Below are 14,086 nucleotides of genomic sequence, written 5' to 3' on the forward strand. Positions count from 1 at the left end.
GGATGGGAGGTCAGGGAGGGCCCTTCCGAGGATATGACAGTGAAGGTAAAGAAGAGCCAGTCATGTGAAGACCTGGGGAAAGAGTGTTCCAGGCAAGGGAGCTGTGAGTTCAAGCCTGGTAGGATGAAGAGACCGGGTCATTCAACAAACAGGAAAGGAGAGAGTGTGGCAGGAAAGCGTGGTGTGAGATGATTAGAGAGGTGTGCAGTCTAGAACTAAGAGTTCATAATAAATTTGGATTGTATTCTAAGTACAGCTGGAGGATTTTATGTGGATGCTTGACATATTTTGGTTTATGGTGGTGGTGGGAAGGTCACTCTAGCTGCTGTGTGTGGACTAGGTTGTAGTTGTGGGGAGGAATGGGAGCGGGAAGGGCAGTTGGAGGCTCCTGCAGTGGTTAAAGTGAGAGATGACGGTGGCTTGGACCAATGTAGTTATCAGTGGCATGATGGCAATAAATAGATGGGGTCACAAGTTTTTCTGGAGGCTCTGGAATTTGGTGCCAGGTCTTATGTGTACAGAGAGAATCCGCCCATGGGTTCAGTGTGGGCAAGAATGGAGTGAGGGAAACTGAGGATGGCTCCTAGGTGTTTTATGGGTTTTAGGTTTTGGCTACCCTCAAATCTAGAAAAATTTGGCAATTTTGGCTCACATAATATATCAGCCTTTTTCTGCCTTGAGGATTTTCTCATTAGCTATGTCTCTCCATGAGCCTCTCATCTCTTCTATGCTCTGGGCTTTCTCTTCTTATGATCTCTGTTTTGTGGGCTGAATATTTTTGAGCAGGGATGGCATTATTCAGAGCTTTTTATTGGTAGCCTACTGAGTGCTCAAACCTGTGCTAGTCCCTATAGGGAATATGGAAAGACTTCTTGGAGCCATTATTATGCTAGTGTCCATTGTGGTGCTCCTGGCAAGGGCATTCTTCTATTCCTATGACCACAGAGCTTCCCATTCCCCTTTGCCCTGAAGATTCTCTCATGGGACTGGTGTTTCATTGAATAACACGTTGGTTATGTGTAGCATGCTGGTTACGTGTAGCGTGCTGGTTATGTGTACCATGCTGGTTATGTGTGGCATGCTGGTTACATGTAGTGTGCTGGTTATGCATAGCATGCTGGTTATGTGTGGTATGCTGGTTAGGAGCTCTAGGCTCAGGATCTTAGTTCTGCCCTCTTTGGTTGCATGAGCTGTGCAAGCTGTTTAACATCTTTCAGGCTAACTTTCTATATTTGTAAAATGGGAAACTGACTTCCTAGGGCACTCAGGAAGATTTTAAGAGATGTCTTATAGGACCTGGCAGATATATGCTCAATAAAAAGTAAACTAACTGGTGTTGCTGCTGTTGCTCTTACTGTTGTTTTTATTGACTTGAATAAAGGAAACTTGCACCTGTCAAAATGAAACACTACACAGTAGGTCCTGATATTTTGCCGTACTCAGCTGGTGATAAGAATCAGAGAAGCCAGCCATTTGAATAACTATGATTTATTGAATTCTTACCATGTTCTAAGTTCTTTATGTATACTGTTTCATTTAATCTTCACAACAATTCTAGGAGTCAGGTTCAATTGCTATTGCCATTTGGTATATGATGAGGGCAATGAGTCTTAGAAAGGTTAAATAATTTGCTAAAGTCCACACAGCCTGTAAAGTGGCAGAAGCTGGGACCATCCAACTCTAAAGCCCACATTCTTAGACATTAGGGGATATTGAATGAAGTGTGTGTATGTATGGGGGAATTTAAGAGAATATCAAACCATTTGTAGAGTTCTACCCAATATTGAGACCTTATCTAATGTAAGAGAACTCTGAAGACATCTCATTGATTGAATGCTCTCCCCTTCATAGCAACTTTTTCTGCAGCTTCCTTGCCTGATGCTCCAGTCTTTGAGGTATGCTTGATGGTTCTGAATTCAGATTTGAATCATGTGTCTGCCTGGTTTTTGTACCCTTGGACAGCAAACTTAATCGCCAAGGCTCAGTTTTCTTTCCTTTTTTTTTTAAAAAGTGAGTATAATGGTATCTATGCCACAGGCTTGTGGTAAAACTTAGTCTGATGAGATCTGATACATGCTGATGTTTATTGGGCACTTATTATTAGTGAAACCTGGCCAAATATAACTCTTTGATGAAAGTATGTAATTTCAGGGAGTTAGTTTTACTAAAGTACTTAGAAATGTTAATTGAGCTAGTATACTTTTATTTCATAGACAACATATAGGTAAAGTCAATAACAGTTATTTTAGATTGTGCGAATTCTAGGGTAGTAGCATTAGAATGGAAGTTTTATTTCTTTTAATTGGACTAGAGCCACCATTCCATAAATCTACTGCACACCTTAAGTCACCCAGTGCTCTTGCATTCATCTTTGTTCATTGCTTGGATGTCAAGCCATCTGCCTGGAGCTGGTTATAGAGGCCTAAATTTAGAATCTGCCTACCTATAAATAAGGTCCAGAAAGATAGATGACTTCGGTCACCTGAAACTGTTATTAGAAAACACATACACTAACCTGTCAGGGGAATGAGAGGGAGAACGAGAGAGGCATGCCTAGGGAGAGGGAGGACAGAGCTTAAAAGGAGGGGTTGTGATGGATTGTTTAGCACCTGTAAACAAAGAACTGTGCCTGGGGCTCTCCTGGCTTTTGGAAATCCAGCCCAAACGTTCAATGACTCACTCAATCGTTCAGCTTGTTTAAGTCCCTGCCATTTGTACATATGATGGGATTTTATGAGACATTTTACAACAATTCCCCACCACTGTTTGGGGAAATCATGTCATAAGATTCAATCTTCTTTCTTTTTCCATTCTGAGATGGTTTCTCCTAAAATAGCTTTTATGTGCCCTGAGCAGTTGGCTACTCTGTTTCTACTAAGAAATACAGGCCGGCCTCACTGAGCAGGAGGCCCTTGCATTTGATTTTCAGAAGAGCACATGTATTTGAAAGGATTTCATTGTCCTTTTTGCCAGGAAGCAACAATGTCTGAGCCAGACTCTTCTGGGTGACCAAAAGAAAGACTCACCTTATTATTTTGTTATTCTTTATAGGTGGTTAAGGGTATAAGCTTTGTAGTAAGATGCATTTGGATTCATGCTCTGCCTTCATGTCTCCGCAGCTCTTATCTTGGGCAAGTTAGAAACCTCTTGGAACTTATTTGCCCATCTGAAAAATGGGGATGATAACGTCATCTCATAGGTTTGTTGTGAGGGTATTTAAAATACTTAGCAGTGCCTGGCACAGAGTTAACCCCTTAATAAATGGTATTGATTATAAATATGAGGCTGTCTTCTCTGCCTCACCTTTCTCCTTGTCTTATCTAGTAGTTTTGAGTGGCTGGTCTGTGTTTCCTTGTCATATATGATTTCCTTCCTTGCATGTATCACTCTCTGAAACTATCTTATTTAAAATGTTTGTTGTTTCTCCCCTCCCACTGTGATACAAGCGTCATATGGCAAGCCTTTGTGCATCTGCTCATAGTTGTCCACTCAGGGAGAGCACTGAGTAGGCTCTCCATACATAATTATTGACCAACTCCCTCATCTGTTTCAGTAATTTTTCTTTCTTCTCCATGATTCCTATATTAAAAAAAAATTTTATTTTAGAATTGAGGGTCTAGACAAGGATGAGAATGAAAAGGTAATCATTGTTTTGGATTGGTTTGAGGTGGAATCTCAGGTTAGAAGAACTTCTTGGGGAAACTAGGATGAAGACAAGTGGGGCTTTCCCTTACGCCCCTGTCAGAGATTGGTGTAAGTATATTCATTAGGACTCTAGTTTCAAGGCCCATAAAATTCACTGAGCAAACTTAAGCAAAAAAAAAAAAAAAAAAAAAGGTGTTCATTGTAAGGACTCACGAATGTTCTTAGGAACTGAAGGGAATGGATGTCATCAGGCCCCAGGAATGGGCTGGAAATAGGAATTCTTTCACAAACATCTGCTTCTGCCTTTTCTCTCTGCAGATCAACTTTTGCCTCTCTAAAATCCAGCATTTTTCAAACTATCTGTGCTAACACACAGTAAAAATGAGTTATACTAAAATGAAATAAAATAAGCCCTGATTTTTTTATTATTAGATTCCATAGACATAAAATTATTCTGTCGAAGTGCTATAAAAGTTTTTAAGTGCTTCCTTACTCTCAGTTTCTGTCCTTAATTCCTCGTGGACTGGTAACAGATGGCTTGTAAGCAGGCATGACTGCAGTTTACGCAGCAAGTGTGGATCACTACCCCTCATGCTCAGATCCGCACCCCTCCACAAGAAACCAGACCAAACTGAACAGTAATCTTTTAGCCTGCAAGTGTGATTCAGGCTTTGCTCAACGGTCTTTCATAATACTCTTGTCTGTGCAGCTATGGCCACTAGGTGGGGGCAAAGAATAAAAACATGGCAGCCAGGGATGTGTCCTTGTTGGGGCCGGGGAAACACTGTTAAGGGGTGATCCGAGTGAACACCTGAAAATGGGTCTACATAGGGAGGTTTTCAGCACTACTGATTCTATTTCTTCTGAAAACACGTCATGAAAAGACTTGTGATGCCTTGTGCAGGGACTCTGGGAGGTGACTGAATGCATGGCTGCGAACATGGAGGGGAAAAGTCATACGCTAGTTTCACAATTCTCACTAGAGTATTTTGAGAGAGTTCCTATCACATTTACATTCTCTGCCAGCCTACTCCTATTTCTATACGCAAATATTTTTCAAGCACACAACTTCCCAGATCTCTGGCACAAACTGTCTAAACCGTATGCTTCCCTTGCAGATGTTTTATGGATTAATTTTTTATCTCATGCCAAGGAATTGAAATGTCCACTTGGGATTTGATCAAGCGAAGGTCCAGATCTTTTCAGAATGGTGGTGACAATTTCAAGAATCATTTGGCATCTAGGGGAGGTTCCTTGAGTGAGTCCTAAGTGAATTTGTCAGTGCTTTTTGTTACTTTACCTAGGAGAAGTGTACAGAGGGGTAGCTGACATAAATGTAGGCCTTGGTTATCGATACTCCTCTTTCCCAGCTTTCTTGGAACAGGCTCGTTTAGCAAGCAGATACCTGTAAGACCTGGAATTGGCACACTAATGGAAAGGCTTTGGTTTAAGAGACTTAGGCCAATTCAAGTCCAGCTTAAAAATGCGGAAAGTTACTGTGATACGGTAATTGCATGGATGAACTGTAAGCCATTAGAGATGAGTGATCAAGAGTGTGGACTTCGAACTGGGCATGGTGACTCACATCTGTAATCCCAGCACTTTGGGAGGCTGAGGCAGGCAGGTCACCTGAGGTCAGGAGTTTGGGACCAGCCTGGCCAACAAGGCAAAACCCTGTCTCTACTAAAAATACAAAAATTAGTTGGGCATGGTGGTGCACACCTGTAATCTCAGCTACTTAGGAGGCTGAGGCAGGAGAATCGCTTGAACCTCAGAGGTGGAGGTTGCAGTTAGCTGAGATTGTGCCACTGTACTCCAGTCTGGGCCACAGAGTGAGACTCCATCTAAAAAAAAAAAGTGTGGAACTTCAGGTTGGAATCTTATCTCTCTATTCGTGTGTCCTTAGGCAAGACATTGGCTTCTCTGAGCATCAGTTCCCTTAGCTTCAAAATGAGCATAATCATTTCTTAGAGTTTTTGGTAACTCACTCAGCAACTATTTTGTGGAGCACTCAGTAGCATCCAGATACTGGGCTAACACTCAGGGTGCAGTAGTGAACAAGAGAGAAATAGTTTTGCCTCTCCTCGGACCACAGGACATTATAGCAGAGTAAGCTTTGAATAATAATAATAATGACAGTAATAAATTAAAGTACTGTGATCAAACATAAGATATGGTCAAGCACAAGTGTCAAAGCCCATATGTCAAATCTTTTAGCAATCCTGATTCTGATTTAACTAACATCTGAATAATATTTACTATTTAGAGTTCGTAATCCTCTGAAGCCAGCATTCTCCACATGTCATTAGAGTTTTGCTTATGGATTTGTTTCCTTCCTTGGTTTTCCTATGTATTCTTTACGTGTAATCAAATGCATTGTTTACTTTTTCTTTTTTGAGACAGAGCATTGCTTTGTCACCCAGGTTGGAGTGCAGTGGCACAATCTCAGCTCACTGCAACCTCCACCTCCTGGGTTCAAGCAATTCTCCTGCCTCAGCCTTCTGAGTAGCTGGGATTAGAGACATGAGCCACCACACCAGCTAATTTTTGTGTTTTTAGTAGAGATGGGATTTCACCATGTTGGCCAGGCTGATCTCCAACTCCTGACCTCAAGTGATCTGCCTGCCTCAGTCTCCCAAAGTGCTAGGATTACAGGTGTGAGCCACCGCGCCTGGCCCATTTACTTTTTCCAGAAGGTTTTACGTCAAGAACGTGAAGAAAAAGCCTCTACTGAGAGATAATAAGGCCAAATTTATCCATTTGCTTGTTTGTCAATTTGGTGTTTATGGAATATCTTTTGGTTGTTTGGCACTGAGGACATGGAGGTAAAATGAACACTTTTCAGTAGGAGGACAAATATTTAAATATGTAGGTGTCAATATTGTGGGGTTAGGCATTATAATAGAAATTGTGAGAGGTAGAATTCTTTTGTGTGTGTATCTTTTTTTTTTTTTTTTTTTTTGTAGAGAAAGGTCTTGCTGTGTTGCCCAGGCTGGTCTCCTGGCCTCAAGTGATCCACCTACCTTGGCCTCCTAAAGTGCTGGAGTTACAGGTGTGAGCCACTGCACCTGGCCATGGGAGGCAAAATTCTGAGATGGCTCCCAGATTTTCTGGTGCCTTGGTGTATGCCCTCCCCTCTGCATCTGCATTCCCTTCCTCTTGAGTGTGGATGGGACCTGTGAACATGGTGGGATATTACTTCTGTGTTTAGGGTACTAACCAGTTGACTTTGAGTTAAGAAAAAATGACATTATTCTGGATGAACCAGACCTAATCAAGTGAGCCCTTAAAAGGGACTGAGCCCTTCCTGAAGTCAAAAGGGAGTCAAAGTGTGAGAGAGAAACTTTCCTGCTGACCTGGAAGACACAGACTTCATGAGCTCTATAGCTGCAAGAAAATGGGTTATCAAGTTCCATGTTAGCTTGGAAGAAGACCCCAGATCTAGCAACCTTGTGAGCAGAGGACTTAGCTAATCTTTACTCAGACTCCTGACCCAGGGAAACTGTGAGATAATAAGTCTGTGTTGTTTAAAGCCACTAAATTTGCAGTAATTTGTTACATGGCATAGAAAATGAATACAGAGGTATATATAGATAGCCATGACAGAATGACCTTTCTTAATTGTGCAAACAGATCTCTGCTGGACTATGTGGGACTGTGAATCAAACTGAAACTTCTGGATGCAGGTAGACTGTGAAATTTGTGAAGTATGAACTGTTGGTAGATTAAGGTCAATGGCAAAGAAACCAAGAATTTGAAGACTATTTCATGTATTACATATTTGTATTGTTTTAATTACATTAATATTTAATAATTTTATGTGCTCCATATAGTGCTGGGTGGGGGTAAAGGGAAACAATACAAAGATGTGTAACACAGACCTTGCCCTGAAGAAACTTGTTCTTTATTCAAGGAGACAGTTGTGTCAGCTGGCTACATTATAATCACTCCAAATGGAGATCTAAACAATTTACTGGGAGAGTATAATTCAGTCTGAAATGAGTTAGAGAAGCCTTCATTTGTTGCATTTGAGCTAGGGCTTGAAGGATGTCCCCACTGATGCTGCTGGTTGCCCTTCTAAAAGCCATTTTCTCCTTCTTTCCTGGAAGAACTCTGATGTTTTTGGGGTGGGGGGTGGGGAGGCGGAATCTATGTTTCTCCAGCATGTCTCAAAGATTGATCCTGTTTGGCCTAAACCATGGGGTGGCTGACTGGGCCAAGCAGTTTGCCACGTGTTTTTGTAAATGAAGTTTATTGGAACAAGTCACCCAATGGTTTATGTATTATTGATGGCTATTTTTGTGCTACACAGGGAGAGTTGAGCAGTTGTGGCAGAGCCCATATGGCCCACACAAACTAAAATATTTACTATGTAGCCTTTTACAGGAAAAGTTTGTTGACCTCTGGTGATATGGTTAGGCTTTGTGTCGCTACCCAAATCTCACCTTGAATTGTAATCCCCAGGTGTTGAGGGAGAGACCTTGTGTGAGATGATTGGATCATGGGGGTAGTTCCCCTCATGCTGTTCTCATGATAGTGAGTGAGTTCTCATGAGATCTGATAGTTTTATAAGGCAGTTTTCCCTGCTCTTTCCCATGTGCTCACATTCTCTCTCACCTGCCTTCATTGAAGTGAGAAGTGCTTGTTTCCCCTTCCACCATGATTATAAGTTTCCTGAGGGCCTCCCTAGCCATGCAGAACTGTGAGTCAGTCAAACCTCTTTTCTTTATAAATTACCCAGTCTTGGGCAGTTCTTTATAGCAGTGTGAGAACAGACTAATACACCTGGTCTAAGTCATCACGATAATTTCAATCCTCTTTTCAGTGCCTGATTTAGGAATGGGAATGCAACACAAATTGGCCAAGGAAATAGGATGGGATCCTATTTCCCATCCTATTTTTTTAATAGACAAAAAGAGGCTTTCAAGAAGTTCCTGCTTCTCCTGCTAGATGCGTTTTTGACTGGATGTGATATTTCAAACTGCTAAAGCCTTTGTGACCTTAATTAGAATTAGCCTGAGAATAAGAGCATGTACTGAGGATATCAGATTGATACATTGAAAATAACTTTTGTCTCTGACAGTGTCTTTGAGTTGCCAAATTAACCGTCTCTGGAGCCATCTTATCTCCAGACTTTTTGTTCTGTGGTGTAATAATTTTCAGTATTGTGCAAGCCAGTGGAGTCAGGGTCTTCTTTATTTTTTATTTTTTATTTTTTTTAGAGTCTTCTTACTTGCAGTCAGGATCAGTCATAGTGATTCTGATTTCATTGATTTCAGTAAATGGGGAAGGAGGAAAGGATGCTACAGGTTTAGGAAAGAGCATGAGCAAAGTCCTAAGGCATAAATGAAAATGGCTTGGCTGGGTATAGCAAGTATTTGCAGGACAGGTAACAGGGCATATGGGGGGAAACAATGGGAAGCTTGGAATCAGACTGTAAGAGAGCTAGAATGTAAGACTAAAGATTTTAAGATTTTGGAAATTTATGAGCAATAAAGTGTCATTGGAGCTTTTTGAGGAAGAAAGTAACCTTTTTCAACTCATATTTTAGGAAAGTAACTGTAGATGCAGTGTAAAGGAGTGGTCCCCAACCTTTTTGGTACTAGGGTTCAGTTTCGTGGAAGATTATTTTTCCATGCAAATTGCTTGGGGGAATGGTTTCGGGATGAAACTGTTCCAACTCAGATAATCAGGCATTAGATTCTCATAACGAACAGGCAACCTAGATCTCTCGTGTGCACAGTTCACAATCTTACGCCTATGAGAATCTGATGCCTCCGCTGATCTGATAGGAGGTGGAGCACAGGCGGTAATTCTTGCTTGCCCACTGCTCACCTCCTGCTGTGTGGCCTGATTCCTAATAGGCCACAGACCAGTACTGGTCCGTGGCCCAGAGGCTTGGGGACCCATGGTGTAAAGAATGGATCAGAGTGGTATAAAGTATAGGTTAGTGAAGATAGGCTTCCTTTTGCTTTACTGAATACCACTGGCGTAGAACAAGACCTTTAGCTAGAGCAAGTCATTAGCCAGAGTGTGGTCCCTAAAACAACCATATCAGAATCACCTGGTAACTAGTTAGAAATCCAAATTATCAGGTTCCACCCCAGAACTAGTTAATCAGAAACTCTGGAAGTGGGACCAACCAATCTTTTATCAAGCCGTCCAGGTGATTCCAACACACACTCAAGTTAGAAAACCACTGCTCCAGATAGTTCATAGACAGCTGTAGAATAACTAGGGAGGCTTTCTTAACAAAATGATGGCATCTCTATTTATCTGAGAGGAAGGTACACACCAGAGTAGTTTTTCAGGGAAGTTGTGATAGTATTTGTACCACGTGGGTTAAGAATTGGGGAAGTATGGAATATTGCTAGCAATACACTAATTATAATTTTGAAGAAAAAAGAAAGTATTCCTGTCTTGTGCTGGCTTTAAAGGGGGAATGCTTCCAGCTTTTGCCCATTCATTATGATATTGGCTGTGGATTTGTCATAAATGGCTCTTATTATTATGAGGTATGTTCCTTCAATACCTAGTTTATTAAGAGTGTTTAACATGAAGGGATGTTGAATTTTATAGAAGGCCTTTTCTGCGTTTATTGAGATAAGCATGTGGTTTTTGTCTTTAGTTCTGTTTATGTGATGAATTATGTTTATTGTCTTGCATATATTGAATCAGCCTTGCATCCCAAGGATGAAGCCAACTTGATCATGGTGGATAAGCTTTTTTATGTGCTGCTGGATTCGGTTTGCCAGTATTTTATTTAGGATTTTTGCATCGATGTTCATCAGGGATATTGGTCTGAAGTTCTTTTTTTTGTTGTTGTATCTCTGCCAGGTTTGGATATCAGGATGATGCAGGCTTCATAAAATGAGTTAGGGAGGACTCCCACCTTTTCAATTTTTTGGAATAGTTTCAGAAGAAATGGTACCAGCTCCTCTTTGTACCTCTGATAGAATTCAGCTGTAAATCCATCTGGTCCTGGGCTTTCTTTGGTTGGTAGGCTATTTATTACTGCCTCAATTTCAGAGCTTATTATTGGTCTATTCAGGGATTCAACTTCTTCCTGGTTCAGTCTTGGGAGGGTGTATGTGTCTAGTAATTTATCCATTTCTCCTAGATTTTGTAGTTTATTTGCACAGGGGTGTTTATAGAATTCTCTGATGGTGGTTTATATTTCTGCGGGTTCAGTGGTGATATCCTCTTTATCATTTTTTGTGTCTATTTGATTCTTCTCTATTTTCTCCTTTATTAGTCTAGCCAGAAGTCTATATATTTTATTAATTTTTTCAAAAAAACCAACTCCTGGATTTGTTGAGTTTTTGAAGGTTTTTTTGTTTCCCTATCTCCTTCAGTTCTGCTCTGATCCTGGTTATTTCTTGTTTTCTGCTAGCTTTGAAATTTGTTTGCTCTTGGTTCTCTAGTTCTTTGAGTTGTGATGTTAGGATGTCGATTTGAGATCTTTCTAGCTTTTTAATGTGGGCATTTAGTGCTAGAATTGTCCCTCTTAACACTGCTTTAACTGTGTCCCAGAGATTCTGGAATGCTTTCACACTGTTGTTGGGAATGTAAATTAGCTCAACTATTGTGGAAGACAATGTGATTCCTCAAAGACCTGGAACCAGAAATACCATTTGACCCAGCAATCCCATTACTGGGTATATACCCAAAGGAATATAAATAATTATAAAGATATGTGCACATGTATGTTCATTGCCACACTGTTCACAATAGCAAGGACATGGAATCAACCCAAATGCCCATCAATGATAGGCTGGATAAAGAATATGTGGTACATATACACCATGAAATACTATGCAGCTATAAAAAGGAATGAGATCATGTCCTTTGCAGGGACACAGATAAAGCTGGAAGCCATTATTCTCGGCAAACTAATGTAGGAACAGAAAACCAAGCACTGTTTTTCTCGTTCGTAAGTGGGAGCTGAACAATAAGAGCACATGGATACAGGGAGGGGAACAACACACACTGGGGCCTGTTGAGGGTGGGTAAGGAAGAGCATCAGGAAAAATAGCTAATGCATGCTGGGCTTGATACTTAGGTGATGGGTTGATAGGTGCAGCAAACCACCATGGCACATGCTTACCTATGTAACAAACCTGCACATCCTGTGCATGTACCCCAGAGCTTAAAATAAACAAAACAAAAAACCTTCACATTAACACCTGCGGAGTACTGCCTGATGACTTGGCTTTAAGTCTATTAATAGCTGGCCTTGTCATCTAAGTTGAAAGGGCTTACAAAAATCTAAACCCCTTTGAAATAAATAAGGTGAATGAGGGTCAAAAAGAAAAAGAAAAAACAAAGTATTAAGGTTACTGGCTCATTTGTATTCTGAACTTAAAAGCCCCTTACTTTATGAATGTAAAACACATCAAGTTAATTATTCCCTTGTTTTTCCACTGTAGATTAATGACGTTACATACATCAGTGACACTGTATATTTTTAAAGTCTATTAATTTTATCACTTCTTGGGTCAGAGGAGAAACTTGTTCTTTAGCAGCCTCTGCTGACCACTTTCAGGAAAATATTTATTGAGCACCTTCTTGAAGAAAGTCAGTTTGTAAAGATAAAAGAACTGTAGAGTGCTCCTGATATGGTTTGGCTGTGTCCTCATCCAGATCTCATCTTGAATTGTAATTCCCATAATCCTCACATGTCATGGGAGGGACCCAGTAGGAGATAATCGAATCATGGGGGCATTTTCCTCCCATGCTGTTCTCGTGATAGTGAGTGAGTTCTCATGAGAGCTGATGGTTTTATAAGGGGCTTGCCCCTTCGTTAGGCACTCATTCTGTCTCCTGTCACCCTCTAGAGAGGCGCCTTCCACCGTGATTATAAGTTTCCTGAGGCCTCCCCAGCCATGCAGAACCATGAGTCAATTAAACCTCTCTACTTTCTAAACTACCCAGTCTTGGGTATTTCTTCACAGCAGCATGAGAATAAACTAATACAGCTCCCAAGTTTTTCTGCAAAGTATATGGGTTTGAAATAGAATGGGGATTCACAAGTGAGGAATTAGAAAAAGAGACCACACACCTAAGAATGTCTGTCTTTTTTGGAAAATTTTTATCTATTACAAAATATACTAGGAGGATGTTTACAAAGCTCATTAATATTACTGGACATCAACTTTTAGAATTCTTGACCTAAAGCAGGGATAGAGAAGTTTCATTTCGTATGCTGACTTTGATTGAATAGTAAAGATTGCTTAGAGTCCTGTTTTTGGGGAAAAACATGTCTGAGGCCCTCTCTGGGCTCAATGAGTGAGAATTCTGTGATTGATTGATTTCTGTGATGGGTGCTGAAATGAGAGAAGTTACGTTATAAGCATTAGGTGAATTGTCATCCCTGCCTTGATTTCCCTCATTTAGTCAGATGGGATGACTTTAGTTATAAGACAGAAAATCAACTCAAACTAATTTAAGCATAAAAGGGAATTTATTATCTCAGGTAACTAAATAGGCTGGGCTAACAGCTTTTAGCTCATTTTGATCTGGGACTCAAATGACACGGGACTGGGTTTCTGTCTCTTGGTACCTTTGATAATGATCATGATGATAATGGTAATAACAGCTAACACATATAGCACTTCAATGTTTTAGATGCTTTTTATAAGCACATTACATTTACTAATTCACTTAACCCTCAAAATGAGTCTATGAGGTAGGTGGTAGTATTATCACTTCCATTTACAGTTGGGGAAAGTGAAGCATAGAGAGATTAAGTAACTTGTTCAGGAATGTGCAAATGATGGACTCAGGATTAGAATCCATGTAGTCTGTTTCTAAAGCCCATGTTCTAAACCAGGCTTGGGAAAACTATGTCCTGTGTGCCAAATCCTACCTGTGCCCATTCTTGTAAAAAATTATTTTAAGTAACTTTAAAATAAATGTATTTGTTTGGAACACAGTCACACTCATGTATAGATTGTCAGTAGATGATTTCATACTGCAATGAGAGTTGAGCAGTTACAACAGAGACTGTATGGCCTGCTATATTAGTCCGTTCTCAGACTGTAATAAAGAACTACCTGAGACTGGGTAATTTATGAAGAGAGAGGTTTAATTGACTCACAGTTCTGCAGGCTGTATAGGAAGCATGGCTGGAGGCCTCAGGTAACTTACAATTATGGTGGCAGGTAAAGGGAAAGTAAACACAACTTACTGTGGTGAAGCAGGAGAGAGAGCAAGCAAAGTGAGAAGTACTACACACTTTCAAACAGCCAGATCTTATAAGAACTCACTATCGTGAAAACAGGAAGGGGGAAATCTACCACCATGATCCAATCACCTCCCACCAAGTCCCTCCCCCAACACTGGGAATTACAATTCAACATGGGATTTGGGTGGGGACATAGAGCCAAACCATATCATACTACCCCCTGGCCCCTCCCAAATCTCATGTTCTTCTCATGTT

At 40.7% G+C, this 14,086-nt stretch overlaps 1 long non-coding RNA gene across 1 annotated transcript in view; it reads left to right on the plus strand.

Moving 5' to 3' along the window:
- The first annotated feature begins 1,649 nt into the window (after positions 1 to 1,649).
- LOC134761438 (uncharacterized) overlaps positions 1,650 to 14,086 on the plus strand; it is a 48,599-nt gene continuing 36,162 nt past the window's right edge. Inside the window, exon 1 of the long non-coding RNA XR_010140049.1 lies at positions 1,650 to 1,895. This is a non-coding gene — a long non-coding RNA (uncharacterized LOC134761438). The remainder of the gene's footprint in view (positions 1,896 to 14,086) is intronic.

This window comes from Pongo abelii, chromosome 4, assembly GCF_028885655.2.
Source record: "Pongo abelii isolate AG06213 chromosome 4, NHGRI_mPonAbe1-v2.0_pri, whole genome shotgun sequence".
Classification (NCBI taxonomy): domain Eukaryota; kingdom Metazoa; phylum Chordata; class Mammalia; order Primates; family Hominidae; genus Pongo; species Pongo abelii.